Source organism: Lepisma saccharinum, chromosome 15, assembly GCF_977018435.1.
Source record: "Lepisma saccharinum chromosome 15, izLepSacc3.1, whole genome shotgun sequence".
In the NCBI taxonomy this organism is placed as follows: Eukaryota; Metazoa; Arthropoda; class Insecta; order Zygentoma; family Lepismatidae; genus Lepisma; species Lepisma saccharinum.
Genome location: NC_139243.1, coordinates 10,817,006 through 10,833,264, shown reverse-complemented (window position 1 = coordinate 10,833,264; position 16,259 = coordinate 10,817,006).

The following is a 16,259-nucleotide window of genomic DNA, read 5'->3' as shown; positions in this document are numbered from 1 at the left end:
GGGAACTTTTCTAACGATGGAAGCGGCTCCGGCGCCCACCCAGCGTCGAATAACATGGGTACCGGGGGGAAACCCTGGGGTGTAAAGGCGGTCAGGGGCGTGATGCTGATCACATCACCCCCACTCACGACCGGATCAAGAAAGTGTGGGGCGTTACCCCCACACCTCCTATACGCCTTCATGGCGTGGTGCTATACACTTTACCTTTTTTTTTGTTTCCTCTTTAATATAATTTTCATTTGTTAATATTACTCCTAAGTATTTGAATTTGGAAACTGGTTCAAACGAGTTGTTATCAATAATTAGATTTTGATTATTACCTAACACTTGGTTTCGGCCTGTAAGCATATATTTAGTTTTCTCTTTGTTAACTTCCAAACCTATCTCTTTAGCAGTTTTGAAAAATATTTTAGCATTATTCTTAATTGTATTCACATCATCCCCAGTAAGTCTACATCATCTGCATCAACTGAGTCACACCATTTAATTTTAGTCCTTCCTTAGTTTCTTTTACCTTCCTAACAGCACATTCTAAGGTAAAATTAAAGAGCAATGGAGATAATGCATCTCCTTGTTTTAACCCATCATGAATTGTAAATTTGTCAGACATATTAATACCCACACGAATTTTACTTTCTGTTTCACTGGTGCATACTTTTATCATACTAACAAGATTCTTAGGTATTCCAAACTCTACTAATATATTATACAATTTATCTCTTTTCTTTTGATCGAATCATATGCTTTTTTGAAATCAATGAATAGCTGATGGGACATTTTGATTATATTCCCACTTTTTTTCAAGTGTCTGTCTGATGTAAAAAAATTGATCTGTAGTTGATCTGTTACGTTTAAATCCACATTGATAATCACTTATAATTTCATTAGCATATGGGGTTAGTCTTGTTAAAAGAATGTTAGATAATATTTTATATGTTGTTGAGAGTAGAGAAATTCCACGGTAATTATTGCAGTTCATTTTATCACCTTTTTTAAACACAGGAACAATTATGGATTCTTTCCACTGTTGAGGGATTTCTTCTTTATTCCATATTGAACAAATTAATTTATGAATTTGACATGTTAATGAATTTCCACCATATTTAATTAACTCAGCTGGTATTAAATCAATGCCAGGTGCTTTGTTATTCTTTAGCCTTTTAATAGCATCTTTAACTTCAGTCAAGTTAGGTTCTGGAACTAATGGTTCTGCTGTGTGTACTTCATTTACTTCTGATTTATCTCCTACATGGACATTTAAAAGGTCATTAAAGAAGTTCTTCCATCTATTTAGAATATCGCTTGGGTCAGCTAGAAAATCACTGTCTATATCTTTTAACGAGTTTACTTTAGGTTGCCACCCCTTTCTAAACTCATTTACACCTTTATATAAATCTCTGATATTTTTATTTTTGCTGTTTGTTTCAATTTCGTTAATTTTGCTTTTCAAGTAATCTCTTTTTTTTACTTTTAAACGTGCGGTTAACTTCTCGCTTTATTCTATTATAAATGTTTAGATTTGTATCATCAGAGTTATCACCTAAGTCTAGCCTGATTTCTTATTTCTATTAGATTATGACATTCATTATCAAGCCATGGCTTACTTTTTCTCGGTTTATGGTATCCTACACTTTCTTTAGCTGCTGATTCTATTGCATTACGTATGTGTTCCCAATTCTTATTTACGTCTGTTTCATTTATATTTTCATCATCATTTAAATCCTGCAAAACATCAAATCTATTTGACAGTTTAATTTGGTAATCTTTCTTAATTCTCTCATCAGTAAACTTTCCTGTATCAAATTTTAGAACTTTTAGATTTTGTTGCTTATGATTTATCACTGAGAGTCTTTCTCTTAATTTAGCAATTACTAAATAATGGTCACTGGCACAGTCAGCACCTCTATGTGTACGAACGTCAATTATACTAGTATGTCTTCTCTTATCAATGAGAACATGATCTATCTGATTTTGTGTTTTACCATCTGGAGAAGACCAGGTATATTTATGGATATCTTTATGTTTGAAAGTGGTACTTTTCACAATTAAATTATTTGAGGTTGCAAAAGTAATCAATCTTATACCATTATCATTACTTAATTCATGAAGACTTTCTTTACCAATCGTGGGTTTAAATGTCTCTTCTTTGCCAATCTGTGCATTACAGTCACCTAACAGAATTTTCATATCATACTAAGAAAATTTATCAAAGACCTGTTCTAACTCTGTATAAAAATCATCTTTATTATTATCATCTTTATCTTCCGTTGGTGCATGTATGTTTATTAAAATAATTTTACACCACCTACCCTGTAAAACTGCATATGATATCCTATCATTAATAAATTCTACTGTTTTAAGAGCCGAGATAATTCTATTATTTATGAAAAAGCCTGTTCCAAAATTATGATTTTCAGTACCACCGTAGAAAAAAGTATAATTTTTAGTTTTACAATTCCCTTCTCCTGGCCACCTAACTTCCTGGACAGCTACTACATCTAATTTATACTTAACTATCTCACTAACTGTACACTGAAATGCCCCAGGCCGGTAAAGGCTCAGAACATTCCAGGTGCCTAATTTAATATCCTTATTCCTAAAGTATTGGGTTGGTGCGAATGAAATGTCCGGCCCAGGTGCGTCATTGCCAAAGGCCAAAAAATGAAAACTACAATACCTGGTTATTTAAAATAGTCGTCGTCTGCAGCCACATACTTTTGTCATCGCTCAACCAACAATTGGATTCCATGGCGAAAGAAGTCTGGAGTCTGCGACGCAAAGATCTCCTCAACGGCATGTTGCACCGCCCGATCATCAGCGAAGATCTTCCCTGTCAGGAAGTGATCGAGATGCCGGAAGTGATGGTAGTCAATGGAAGAGAGGTCGGGAGAATATGTTGGATGAGAAAGGGTTTCCTATTGCAACTCATGGAGAGCCTGCACCTTCCTTTGCGCGACATGTAGGCGAGCATTGTCGTGCAACACGAGGACACCATGTCTGTGGACCATTGCTGGATGCTTGTGGAGAAGTTTGTGGTGCATTTCATGGAGTTCAGCACTGTAACAATTTGCATTGATGGTTTCACCTCGCCTGAGAAAGACATGATGTATCACACCCACCATAGACCACCATACCAGCAACAACACCTTCCGTGGGTGGAGAGGTGGTTGCGGAAACCGCCCTGGACGTTGATCACGATCCAACCGTTGTCCTGATCGTTTATGATTGTCATAGCAGATCCATTTTTCATCTGAAGTGACAATCCGATGCAGGAAACCATCCAGGTTATTCCTTACACTCAGAGAACTGCACACCTCCAGACGGCGAGTCTTGTTGACCGGTGTCAAATCATGTGGTACCCATGAGTCCAACTTTTTCATTTTACTGATCGCAGGGAGTCGCCAAACGACAGTGGTATGGTGTATGCCTAACTCGTCTGCAATGGCACGAACACTTTTCCGAGGGTCCGCTTCCACGGGGTTCCTGAGGAGCTCATCCGAACATGATGTTGGTCGATGGCCACTGGGTTCATTTTGCAATGCTGTGTCACCGGAACGAAATTTGACAAACCAGCGGCGAATGGTGCGTTCATTTACCATTCCTGGCCCAAATGCACTGTTAGTGTCTTTGGCGGCTTGCTGAGCAGAATGTCCAAGTTTGAATTCGTAAAGACAAATCACTCGCAATTGTGTGTTCTCCATGGTGCACTTTCAGACGACCCTGTTCAGCAACACACTGCCTCCTGACTGTCTGGGTGCTCCAGCCTGTTTGCTGGACGTATACAGAGTTTATGACGTTAGACCTGTGACCTCAGTCAATCCCTGTGTTGTGTGGTTGAGCTGAGTTTCCGACCAGAAGTCAAAGCGGACATTTCATTCGCACCAACCCAATTGATCTTATCTTATCTTTGGGAGGTCCCTGGACTAAGGATAAGATCTGTTGACTTCTAAGCACATTTAAAATCTTGCATTCTGCTTTTCTTTTTCTTTTGCCTGTCCGGATTAAGCGAAGTCCGGCTTATCGGGATCCGGATTAACAAGGTTTTACTGTATTTATTAATATAGTGGGCGAGTATTTCACTCCAATTATAAGTATAATTTTACCAGAGTTTTGCGTTAAAATATTTACAATATTTCATCAGAATAGTCAACTACCAGTACTTTAATCACAAACTACAGTTTTTCATATAACTGGTGTACAATCAATGGTAATTTAGAATATTGCCTACATTTCAGGATAATTAGACAGGGATCAAAACCCCGGATAAGTATCGACCAGTATCTATAAATAGAATCATACCGATACTTTCCGATTGCGATACAGATTTGAGCCTACGCTACGATTTATTTCAAACCGGAACGGAAAAACCCGGTTTCCATGGAAATCACCGTTGTACATTTCGTGCACATTTTACCTTACAATGCATACTTTTGTTGCGGTAGCGATGGTAAAAAGCTCATGTGTTGGCAAAACCCATTCAAAATAATGGTGACTAACGTGCCTTATAGTTTTTAGGAAGAAATTTTTGTGAACCTTATTTTGTGTACGAGGGTCACTATTTATTTTTTGAGCCATGGCAACACTGATTGAAGTTAGGCACGATTTGACGTTTGCAAGGAATCGTCTGGCATTATTGACCATAACGTACTTCAAATGTTTTGTCAAAAGCTTCATTTGTGTTGTTTATGTTGCCTTGGAGATTGCGCGACAACAATAAAATGGAATTAACTCGTGAACATTTTCGTGCGATGATTTTTTACGATTTTCGACGTGGATTATCAAGACAAGAGTGCATCGATCAACTTACTTCCACATTTGGCGATGAAGCCCCATCCTTTGCCACTGTGAAACGCTGGTATAACGAATTTAATCGTGGCCGCCATTCGCTCACCGACGAGTTTCGCGAAGGTCGTCCAAAATCAGTTGTTGTTCAAGAAAACATTGATGCTGTGCAAAACCTAATACTGCAAAATCGTCATGTGACATACTGTGAGATTGAGGCAACCATAGGCATTAGTTCCACCAGCATATATAAAATATTACATGAACATTTAGCTGTGAGAAAGGTATGTTCTCGTTGGATCCCACACAATTTGACAAAAACTCAAAAAGACGCTCGCGTCAATTGGTGCAAACAAATGCTCAATAAATACAATCGTGGTGCTTCAAAAGACGTATATAAGATTGTAACAGGTGACGTATCATGGATATATGCATATGAGCCGGAACGTAAACAGCAGTCGACTGTATGGGTGTTTCAAGATGAACCCAATCCAACAAAAGTTGTTCGCGCTCGAAGCACATCGAAACAAATGGTCTCCTGTTTTTTCGTGAAAACTGGTCATGTGGCAACTGTGCCTTTAGAGGAACGTAGAACGGTCAACTCTGAATGGTACACAACAATTTGTTTGCCAGAGGTCTTCGGTCAAATACGGAAAACAAACAAACGCCGTCGGATCATTCTTCATCAAGACAATGCCAGCTGTAACACATCTCGTCTAACAACCGACTTTATGAACAGTCAAGAAATCTAATTGATGGGTCATCCGCCGTAAAGTCCTGATTTGGCACCCAATGACTTCTTCTTGTTCCCGAATGTCAAGAATGAATTGCGTGGACAACGATTTTCGTCGGCGGAAGACGCCGTTGATGCGTTCAAAAACCATATTATGGAGGTGTCTCAAGAAGATTGGAAAAACTGCTTTGACAAATGGTTCGAACGAATGCAAAAGTGTATTGACCATAAAGGAGAATACTTCGAAAAACAATAAAGCAGTTTTCAATGCCAAATTCATGTTTTTTCATTGTTAGGCTCAAAATATAAATAGTGACCCTCGTATCACCTTATTGTGCCTGTGGTATTTTTAACTTTAAAAAAAATGGCGTCGCTACTTTGCTTCCTTCTCTTAAATCTTCTCTCGTCATTCTCGCTTCTTCTAGTGTGTCCTAGTCTCGTCTTCTTTCATTACTTTTCTGGTCACTATCACTTTGTCTAGTCTCATATCTTCTTTCATCTGTTCTCACATGGTATGGTTTCATTTTTTATCTTTCCACTCTGGCTTTATCTAAATTAATTTCTCTTCTCTTCTCGCAGAGTAGGTAACAGCAAAATGTAAAGAAATTAAAAAAGTTTTTTTTCTCAATAAAATAACAACATTGTTAAATAAGTTAACCGACAGCGTTGCAGTTGAGTGTATATTGCAGAGGACATTTTTTCTGCAGCCGACAAAAGTGAAGAGACAGGCCGTTCCGCTACCCTCAAGAGGCAACAAGAGGAAAGGGCGCCAATGCAAGGGGAAAGACTTGGAGGCAAGTGTGCTAGGGGGTTATTCATATGCTTGTTTATTGGCCCTGTTGCCGCTGCGTCCTACCGGATCAGCAAGTGTTGACACATTGGATTTCCAGAAAAGAGCTAAATCCCGCCTAAAACGGGGATACTATTTCTCTGAAGCAACAAGAGCTAGACTGCAAAGCCAAAGCTGGATTTAACTACAACTGAAACCGTTTACGTAATAGACGAAAAGATAAGTAATTGATGCGATTCGTGATTTGGACAAACCTTGCTCCAAAAAACTAAGTTGGCAACAGTAGTGCGTACATCTGGACTTCCCTTCCACTGCTGGAGGAGGCTCATCGCAGAAACATCAAACTGACCCGAATGTGTGGTTCTTCTTCTCCTTTCCACCTCTTTGCAAAGAAACAGAGATGGTTGACAAGGCTCGACTACTATTCACTGGATTTTCGCGGTATCTCTCTCATGAGTGGTAGTTCTTTCTAGGAGTGATTATGGCTAAATAAATCATTGAGCGGATTGAAATAAAGGCATGTTTTTGGGGGGGCGGTAGGCTGGAGATGATAACGTCTGATGGCCGGTAACACTTTTGAAAAAGTCACGCCACGCCACTGTCTTTTCGCCTCCTCTAGTCTCGTTTATCCTCTCGTCTCTTCTATCCTCATTTCTTCCTTCGTTTCCTACATCGGTATCCATTCTTCTGCCTTCTCTCTATTGTCTTGTCTTGCTTAGATTCTCTGACATCTCTGGCATCGACTAATTTGCTATAGTCTAGTACAGCTTCTCCCCTCTCACCTTCTCTTTCCTCTTCTCCCGTACGTCAATTCATTCCTAGTCTTTAATCACCTCACTTCTCTCTCTTCCTGCATGATGCTTCCTCTCGTCATTCCACCTCATTCATCTTTTTTGTCTCGTCTTACGTATTGACTTACACTCTCCCGATTCACTCAGCGCTGGATTGTGCTACTATTACTGATCGACTACCATATTTGCATCTCTGTCCTGGGAGCGGTGGCGCTAGTGTTGCGTGTAGTTCGCATATGGTCCGAGGCCATAGGTATCGACGCACTATGGTACTAAATGTATAAAAACATTTTTGGTTTCATAACGACCTGCCTGCTAATCTGTTCCCTGCTGCCACTGGGAATTGAATCTGAACTTCTCCATCAGCCACACAAGCCATTGGATCATTCCGTATTAATCTATAAGATTATATTTTATTTAAACCCTCTCTGGATGCTTCATGTTGACCAGGGCATTCACTTGTTTACTCCAGTTGTCTCAACCTCTGTGGTATGTCAATAATGTACAGTGTTGTCCTATGCAAACTTCCTGAGTGTATTCAGGATATAGGAAGTTCCATCAGGTGTATGGAGTCAGCTGTTTGCAATAGAGGTAGTAAAAATCACGATTCGTCATGGAGGAAGGTCTCCATGGCCTGGGTGATATAGAGGTGAGACAGACGGAGAAGGGACTGACTTTGGTTTCGGATTAAGGAGAGAGAGGAGCTTGGAGAAAGGACTTGAGGGAAAGTGAGGCGAGTCCTGGTCAACGAGCAACGAAGCCTTGAGAGGTCTTAGTTTTATTTTATTCGACGTTACTTTGTATCAATCATCAATCTTCAGATAGACAGGTAATTATCCTAACCCAGCCATGATTCGGGTTCGAAGGTTCATAGAACCGAATGAGTGACCATTGTATTTTCTAGTTGCTAAGCTATTTAGTTTCGGTTGTGCCTTTCGCACTGCCAAGCATTTGACTTGTCATGTCAATGACGAGTGTTTTCATCATTGAGGGTGAGTGGTGCTTCATTGACTACCTTTGCTTTTCCACATGCAGTGAGAGACAATGCAAATTGAATAGATATAAGTTAGGGATGATCATAATTTCTTGGAGAAGTTTTTGACATGCCACGAAATCATTTTTGCATCTGCGAATCTCAGCCGACGCGTTACGATGCCAGGGGTCCCGGGTTCGAATCAAATTATCTTTGTTCAACAATTTCATTGTATCATCACTCATCTTCATATTCGCGATTAGACAAAAGTGGGACAGAAGCGAAGTAAAATATACCAAATCAATCAATCAGTCAAGCATTTGGAGGCCTACACGATAACATGCCCTTTTTAGGGGAATCATCACGTCGAAGCGAGGCTCCAAGAAGCAAAATGAAAAAAAAACCTGTTCATATTAATGTCCTCTAGAAGCTGCGAACGTTTTTGGGGGGGCTGTGTAGAGCGAGAGAGAGAGGAACGAGATGTAGCTGCGCTTATGCTGATTAGAGATTTCAGACCTGAATCACAAATTCTCGGCAGTGGCAACCTTTAGTTAAAGGTCATCTGAGACAGCCTTAATGTTCAATCTCCCCAACTAAGGCCGTAAGAATGTTAATTCGTAGTTAATTAGGTCAAACACTTAGAGACAGCGTGCGGTATCTCGTCTCTAAGAGACTCCCAAACTTTCCTTCCCAAACCGTGCCGAAGACGAGACAGGTCGCCGGCTTTATGGCCGCTGAGGAACCAAATAAAAAGCTCCATAACAACCCAAGGTCTCCTAAATGAAGCAGCGCGCATGCGCAGTCACAAGTTTCCCCGCACCTTTATTCGATCTGCAGACCGTTTATTATTTAACGGCCTCGAGATCATCACCGCCGCAACAGCCAAGTCCGAGAATTGGTTCCTTTCGGGAAGATAACACCGGATCCTCTTCGGAAGGTATCGAACACTGAAACGCGCTATAACAATCAAATTAGTCCCCTCGTCTCTCGAGAGGGGAAAAGCAGAGCATAACAGCTACGCACTGGGAGGTAGGAAGTGTCCCCCCTGAAGTACCCTTTGGGAAAAGAAATTTGGCGGCTTAAAGTCAATTTTACGACGCAAGGGAATCTAATTAAGGTCTAATAAAAGAGGTTCATCTTCCGCAAAGTGAGCTCTGGAAGTTAGAGTCAATAAAGGACTGCAGGAGAAGATGTCTCATAATGCGGAGCCAACTTCACGCACCCGAGACTGACTATTCGAAAGATGAAAGCTAGTGAACGCTCCATGACAATTTATCACAGGTGCGTTTAAAGCAGTGAGAGTAAAGAAGAGAAGCAGAAGAGCTAGAAGAAGTGAGACAATATGTGCAAGAGTGTAGGAAACAGTGTGTGAGGAGTCGAGTAAGTACAAGGAGGAGAACATAATAAGCAAGCGAGAAGACTAAGTTATAGTCAGAACAGTAGAGGTCTGTGGAGTAAGTTCAAGAAGAGGAAAACAGCACAGAGTTGGAAGAAGGTCCCAGAGGTCGAGACACTAGGTGTAGAAGCAACCAGGCTGATAAGAAGAAAGGAAATGAAGATTGATTGATTTTAAAAGTGGGTGCACTTAAAGTAGCGTGAGAAGCAGAAGAGCCAGAAGAAGCGAGGAAATAGGTACAAAAGTATAGGAAACAGTAGAGTAAGTAGTACAAGGAAGAACGCATTATAAGCAAGCGACAAGACTGAGTTACAGTCGCAGTAGTACAGGTCTGTGGAGGAAGATTAAGAAGAAGAAAGCAGTAGAGAATATGAATATGGTCTTACGGATCGAGACATTAGGTGCGGGAAGCATCCAGGTTAAAAAGAAGAAGAAAGGAAATTAAGATTGATTGATTGAAGTAACAAGAGTAAGCGTGAGAAGCAGAAAGTTAGAAGTGAAACAATACGTTTAAAAGTATAGAAAACAGAGAGGGAGGGCTGAAGTAAGTACAAGGAAAGAATGTGAAAAAGAAGGCAAAATAAATAGCCTATGGAAACAGCGGGAAAAGAATGGCTACGCGAAGGAGGGCAGACTGGACACAAATAGAAGAAGGAAGAAATGTGCCAGGGAAGAATTGGAAGAGAAAGAAATAGAGGAAGAGAAAGAAAAAGAGAGGATGTTTGAAATAAGGAGTATGGAGAAGACCACAGAAAAGATATGCAAAGTGCTTAGGAAAGCGGGCATTAAAACTTACCTGAAGTGATAAAGTAGCATTTTAAGAATAGTGAAGAATGAAAACAAGAAAAAGGAAAACAGAGAAGAGGAAGAGGAAGGGATTATCTACGAAGTGAAATGTAAAGAATGTCAGAGTGTGTACATAGGAGAAACGAAAAAGAGACTGAGAGACAGGTTGAAACAACATAGGGATGATGTACGACCTAAGAGAGAGAGAGAAATGCGATATTTAAACACACGAGAGAAACAGGACATGACATAGAGTGGGATGAGGCTAAGCACATAGGAAGGGAGAAGAGAATACTAGTGAGAAAATGGAAGGAGGACAAGGAAATAGAGAAGAAAGGTGAAGAAGACACAATGAACTGGAATGGGAGCTGAAGTTAAACAAAGAATGGAAGAAGGTGTTAGAAAGAGTGGAAAGGACAAGAGGGAAAGAGGAGAGAAGAAGGAAGAAGAATGAAGGAAAAAGAGCGTGAGATAAAGAGTCCAACCACATTCTAGATGGAAGAAAATATGTTTAGCCTTTTAGGTGAAAGTACAGTTGACAAGGGAAAGCCACCTGCTAGAAAGTTCCAGAACAACTTTCTAATAGTCTGGAGGGAGTAATGTTTGTGTATATAAAGGGTTTTCCAATAAGGGCGGGTCGATGTTGAAATGGAATAAAACAAGCTGTGTGTGAGGTATGAACGAAATTCTTTTTTTATTTGAAAGGCCCATGTATGCCATTATGTATGGAATATAACATCGTTCAAATGTCCGCCACGGCTTCTCACGGTTGCACTTATCCGAGTGGTCCAATTTTCAATGACACTGCCGCATAGATCCGGCTGAATTTGAGCGATGGCCTGGGTGATGTTGACTTTAAGGGCATCGGTCGATTGCGGCTTATTGGCATAGACCTGCGACTTCAGGAAACCCCACAAGAAAAAGTCTAGCGGGGTGAAACCGCACGATCTTGGTGGCCAATTCACGTCACCTCTGCGAGAGATAACCATACCCTCAAATCGTTCATGCAGAATGTCCATCGTGGCGTCCGCTGTGTGGAACGTAGCGCCGTCCTGCTGGAACCACATGTCGTCTACGTCCATATCGTTCAATTTGGGCCAAAAGAAATCGGTGATCATCGTTCTGTAGCGCTCGCCGTTGACGGTGATGGCCTCACCAACGTCGTTTTCAAAAAAGTACGGACCAATGATGCCGCCGGCCCAAAATCCGCACCAAACAGTAACTTTTTGTGGATGCAATGCCACCTGGTGAACCTCGTGTGGGTTGGAGTCGTCCCATATACGGCAATTTTGCTTATTAACACAGCCATTCATCCAAAAATGCGCCTCGTCGCTAAAGATGATTTTTCGGCCAAAATTGGGGTTCTCTTCCAAACGCTCCGAAGCCCAGTCAGCGAACAAACGGCGTTGTCTATGATCATTAACTTTGAGCTCCTGGGTCAGTTGGATCTTGTACGGGTGTAGGCCCAAGTCCCGACGCAAAATTCGCCAAGTTGAAGTCTGCGAAAGGCCGAGTTCTTGTGCACGGCGAGGAATTGACTGCCTCGGGTTCTCCTGCACACTTGCACAGACCGCGGCGATGTTCTCAGCCGATCTGGCGTTCCTTTGACGTACGGGTGTTGGCTGATTGTTTACCGAACCGGTCGTCTCGAATTTGGCCACCAAACGTTGGAGAGTCGACTTTGAAGGGCCACCGCGTCTGCCGTAAAATGGGCGCAACACGCGCAACGTTTGCACTAACGAACACTCATTTTGATAATAAAGTTTTATCATTTGGACGTGCTGCTCAATCGTGTAACTTGCCATGGTGATTTGGCATCAGTGCCTGAAAAGGAAACAACAGATTAGATAGACGCCACCAAAACAACATGGCCACCACAGGCTGCCAACATCGACCCGCCCTTATTGGAAAACCCTTTATAATGCCCTGTTTTTGTATCTTGTTACATTTGTACTTGATACAGAGTCTGAAGAAGACCTTGCTAGAAGGTTGAAACGTTACGTTTAGTTTATGTTTTTAATAAAATAAATTACTGCCTTGGTTAGCATATTGAGATTTTCATCCAAGGAAGAGTGCATATTAGCAAGCGAGGAGACTAAGTTATAGTCAGAGTGGTAGAGGTCGGTGGAGTAAGATCAAGATGAAGAAAAACAATAGAATGTTGGAAGAAGGTTTCAGAGATAGGTGCGGGATGCAGCCAGGCTGACAGTAAGAAAAAATAAAATGAGGATTGATTGATTAATCTGAAAATATTTGGATGCGTCAGCGCTTAGGCTATTCGCATCCATCACACTACACGGGGGGGGGAGCCCCTTACCATAACTAAAAATCAACACGTGCCTCTGATGACTGAAATACTTTACCTTACCTAGTTAAGAGCTGAGGCTGTAAAGGGGCACTCAGTACCAAGAAGAACAAACACAGGACAACGCACAACCTTACAGAGGATTTTACTGGCCATGAGTTCAGACCTCAGAGCTTTTCGTCCTGTTAGATTGCAAATACCGGGGTATTACACCCCAAGGAAAATGATGGGATGGACAACAAAGTAAATTAAGATATTAGTTTCGCAAGGCAGGGAGTATGTACCAGAAGAGGAGTGAACAATTGGATATTGTGGTATATCTACAGAGTTGCTAATCTCAGATACTACTTAGATCTAGAAGAATAGACGCTGGGTTCAGTGTTGCCTACATACAACCTAGTTGGAATCAATAAGTAATTTAATACTAGTCATCTTTTTTACACATACATTTACTCTCTATAAACAATAAAGGAAGCAGATTGTCATTTAACACATTGTTTCTGCTTTGAATATTCCATCCAAAACACTCGACATACTAAAATAAGGTGAGGAACGGGAAAACGATATACACGAAGAAGATTAGATAGGTCACAAGCGAGTGAAAGATAAGCACGATCGAGTAAGTGAATAAGAAGTCAGAGCCATATAATGATCAGCAATACAGTGTGAAAAAAGAACCCTATGAAAAGGGGCGAGATGAGTAACCCAATAGGATATGAGAAGAACAAACATAAAGTAATCATAATGAGTTAAGCAGGAATTAGATGGAAATACGAGTATGGAAGTGGAGCACAATGGATTAACCCCATGAAGAAAAAGCTCCAACAACAGAACAAGTCATGAGGGAAAGTCACAAAAATTGGAGAATTTGCTAAAAAAAAGAGTAAGTCGATTGAGGATTTATCAGAAGGAAATGAATGAATGGGAACAATTGGAAGAATGAACAAGCTGCTCCCAAGAATTGAATCTACTGCATGTAAAAAAAAAAAAAAAAAAGGCTTCTAGATTATCTTTCATGATCTCAGCATGTGACTATTTATGATGTCTTCAAGTTGCAGGAAATCCACTCTTTGCAATCGTCTATGAGATATCTAAAGTTAATAACCCTTCAGAGGAAATATCGTGATTGAAATTTATCCCAAAAGATAGCTCTGGAAGCGCGGTAGTTTTCATGCTTCGACGAGCTTGACGAAGTTAAATTAATTCCTTACTCTTTCCTCCCCGTACTTCTTCAGAGAAGTGATTGCTCGTAAACACGTGATTAACCGATCGCAAAGAGGGTTTTTGTTACGCGTAATTCAGGCCCAACTTCATCTTCTCGAAGGGAATCTTGGAAGTCGTTTGCATATCTATATCAGCGTGGCAAGGTAGACAGGCTATAGTGAAGAGTGATTAGTTTCACTAAACTGGCCAACCTAGCTATGCCTATTTTGGGGAAAGAGGAAAAAAGGTTTAATTGTCTTTTTCTCTTTTTCCCCAAGTAATACCCGATGGCGTAGTCGCCTTGTAATCAAGGGCTCCCGGGTTCGATAACCGGTGGAGGCACATAGTTGTTCGGATCACACTTTAAACTGTAGGTCCAGTCCCGATTAGCCTTCTGTGCATAAAATGGACTAAAAACACCAACTCAATCAATCAATCATTCCTTTTCCCCAACTGGTCGCTAGTTGCCTGGGTTTGCTCAGGTAATTAGCTGGCCGGAGAGTGAATGTCTTGTTCGAGAAAGATTCTTCATTGAATGAACTGCCCTTTAAGGCGGAAATGGGAGCAATCACAGTCAAACACAGTTGTGATCATGATTTTCAATCCAAAGAAGTGAATTACAATGTGTAGATATCGTGATTCGCTTACCCAGAACCCAGGTCTCATGTGATTCCTCTCGGGAGGGCGACAACGAACGATAAATCCATTTCTAATAAATACATAATGAAGTAATCAGTAACGTATCCTGTCACATGTTCTGGCGGCAGTTAATTATGTATTTGAAGGTACATGAGAGTGTGTGCTAAATGTAGTGGTCCATGTTGAATTCTAACACCTCATAGACCTGTGATTATGATATGAAACAATAATTTTATTGGAAATTGAAAATAGAAGGTTGGAATTTTGTTTTACGTTTAGTTTATGCAGAGATATGCTAATTTGGAGTGGACTTACAGTTGAAAATGGGATCCGAACCACTATATACCTACACTGAAAATACAAACCCGTAACTTTTTGATTTTAAGGCGACAACGTTACGTCATCAGGAAGACAAATTAAAAGTACAGGAGAATTGTCGAGTACCCTCTTATTAAGTCATCTTGGATCACAGAATCATATCATCTGAAATCTTCTTTTCAATCTTAAATTCTTCATCATCTGCTTTCGTACACTTGTTCATATAACTCACTTTATGCACGGAAAGACGTTGCTACAGAAACTTCTATCTAGCTTTGAACTTATGGTGTTTTTCTGCGCAGATGTAGACTTTTCATTATATCTTCAATTGTGGCGTTGGGTTTTTCACTAGTCACTTGTAATAATTCGCCTCACTGGTTAGGTAGAGTAACAAGAAATGCATCTTCTGGAAAATTCTGAATGTTAACATAGCAAAGTTAACTTTCGGGTAACAGTTCGGTATATCGGAGACACATTTCTTCATGTTTACAGAAGAAACTACTTGCGTAAATGAGTTTATGTAAGGTTTCCAACGTTCGTCGAGGTATTTTCTTTCATCGTGGAATTTATTTGACCGGGAAATCATGTACTTTTCAAGAGAAACATCTCACCGACGCACAAGTGCCATTGCTTTCGCTACGTGAACCGGATGCTGCATACGTTTGATGACGTAACCCCCTGTCAATGTTTCCAACCCCTTTTTTTAAAAACTATGCTTGCCTAACCTAACCAAACCTAACCTAACCTTATCGGAAATGGTTCGTGGGGCTATCCGTGAATGGTTCGTGGGGCTATCCGTCAGCTACCGGTGCATAATGTACAATTTGTACGATAGTAGGTATTTTTCGGTGAAAAAGGTTGGGAACACTGCATACCACAACGGTAGTCAACCTGTGCCCGACATATTGTGTGTTACAGAAGCGAAAAAGGGAATAACAGAAACTACTCTCTATGTGCAAAATTGTGTTTGTTTTCGTGTAAAAAGCATAATGGCACCTTGAACTATGTTCCGCAATACACAATTGCTAAGTACGAACCATGCGAAACACAAAATATCCGATTTTAATGTGTCTCCGATTCGTAAGGGATAATCATAACATTACATAAAAATTCAGGCTCGAAACACACTACACAAGTTATAGTCCTCTTGCGCTTGAATTGCTTGTTCTTTGGCTAGTCAGCGAACCTGTATTCTTATCACAATAACTCGATGTGGGAGAAGCTTGCGCAGAAACGCGCGCTTTAGCTTACTCGCGTCTGCGGATGGCCAATCGGAGAAACGAGTGGGTGTATCATAAAGTGCAACGTCACGGATAAGACTCGCTTTGAACCTACTCTTAAGATTCGATCGCGGGTGGTCGGAAAACAAACTCTATTATCCTGCCATCTTGTAATGAAAGGGGTTACTAGTTTCGCTTTCAGAACTATTATAAGATTAGTGTTTCCAAATAGTTCAGAGTTCGACTGATTGAGTGAGTGAGTTGGTGTTTAAAGTCCACTTTATGCACAGTAAGGCTAATCGGGACTGGACATACAATGTAAA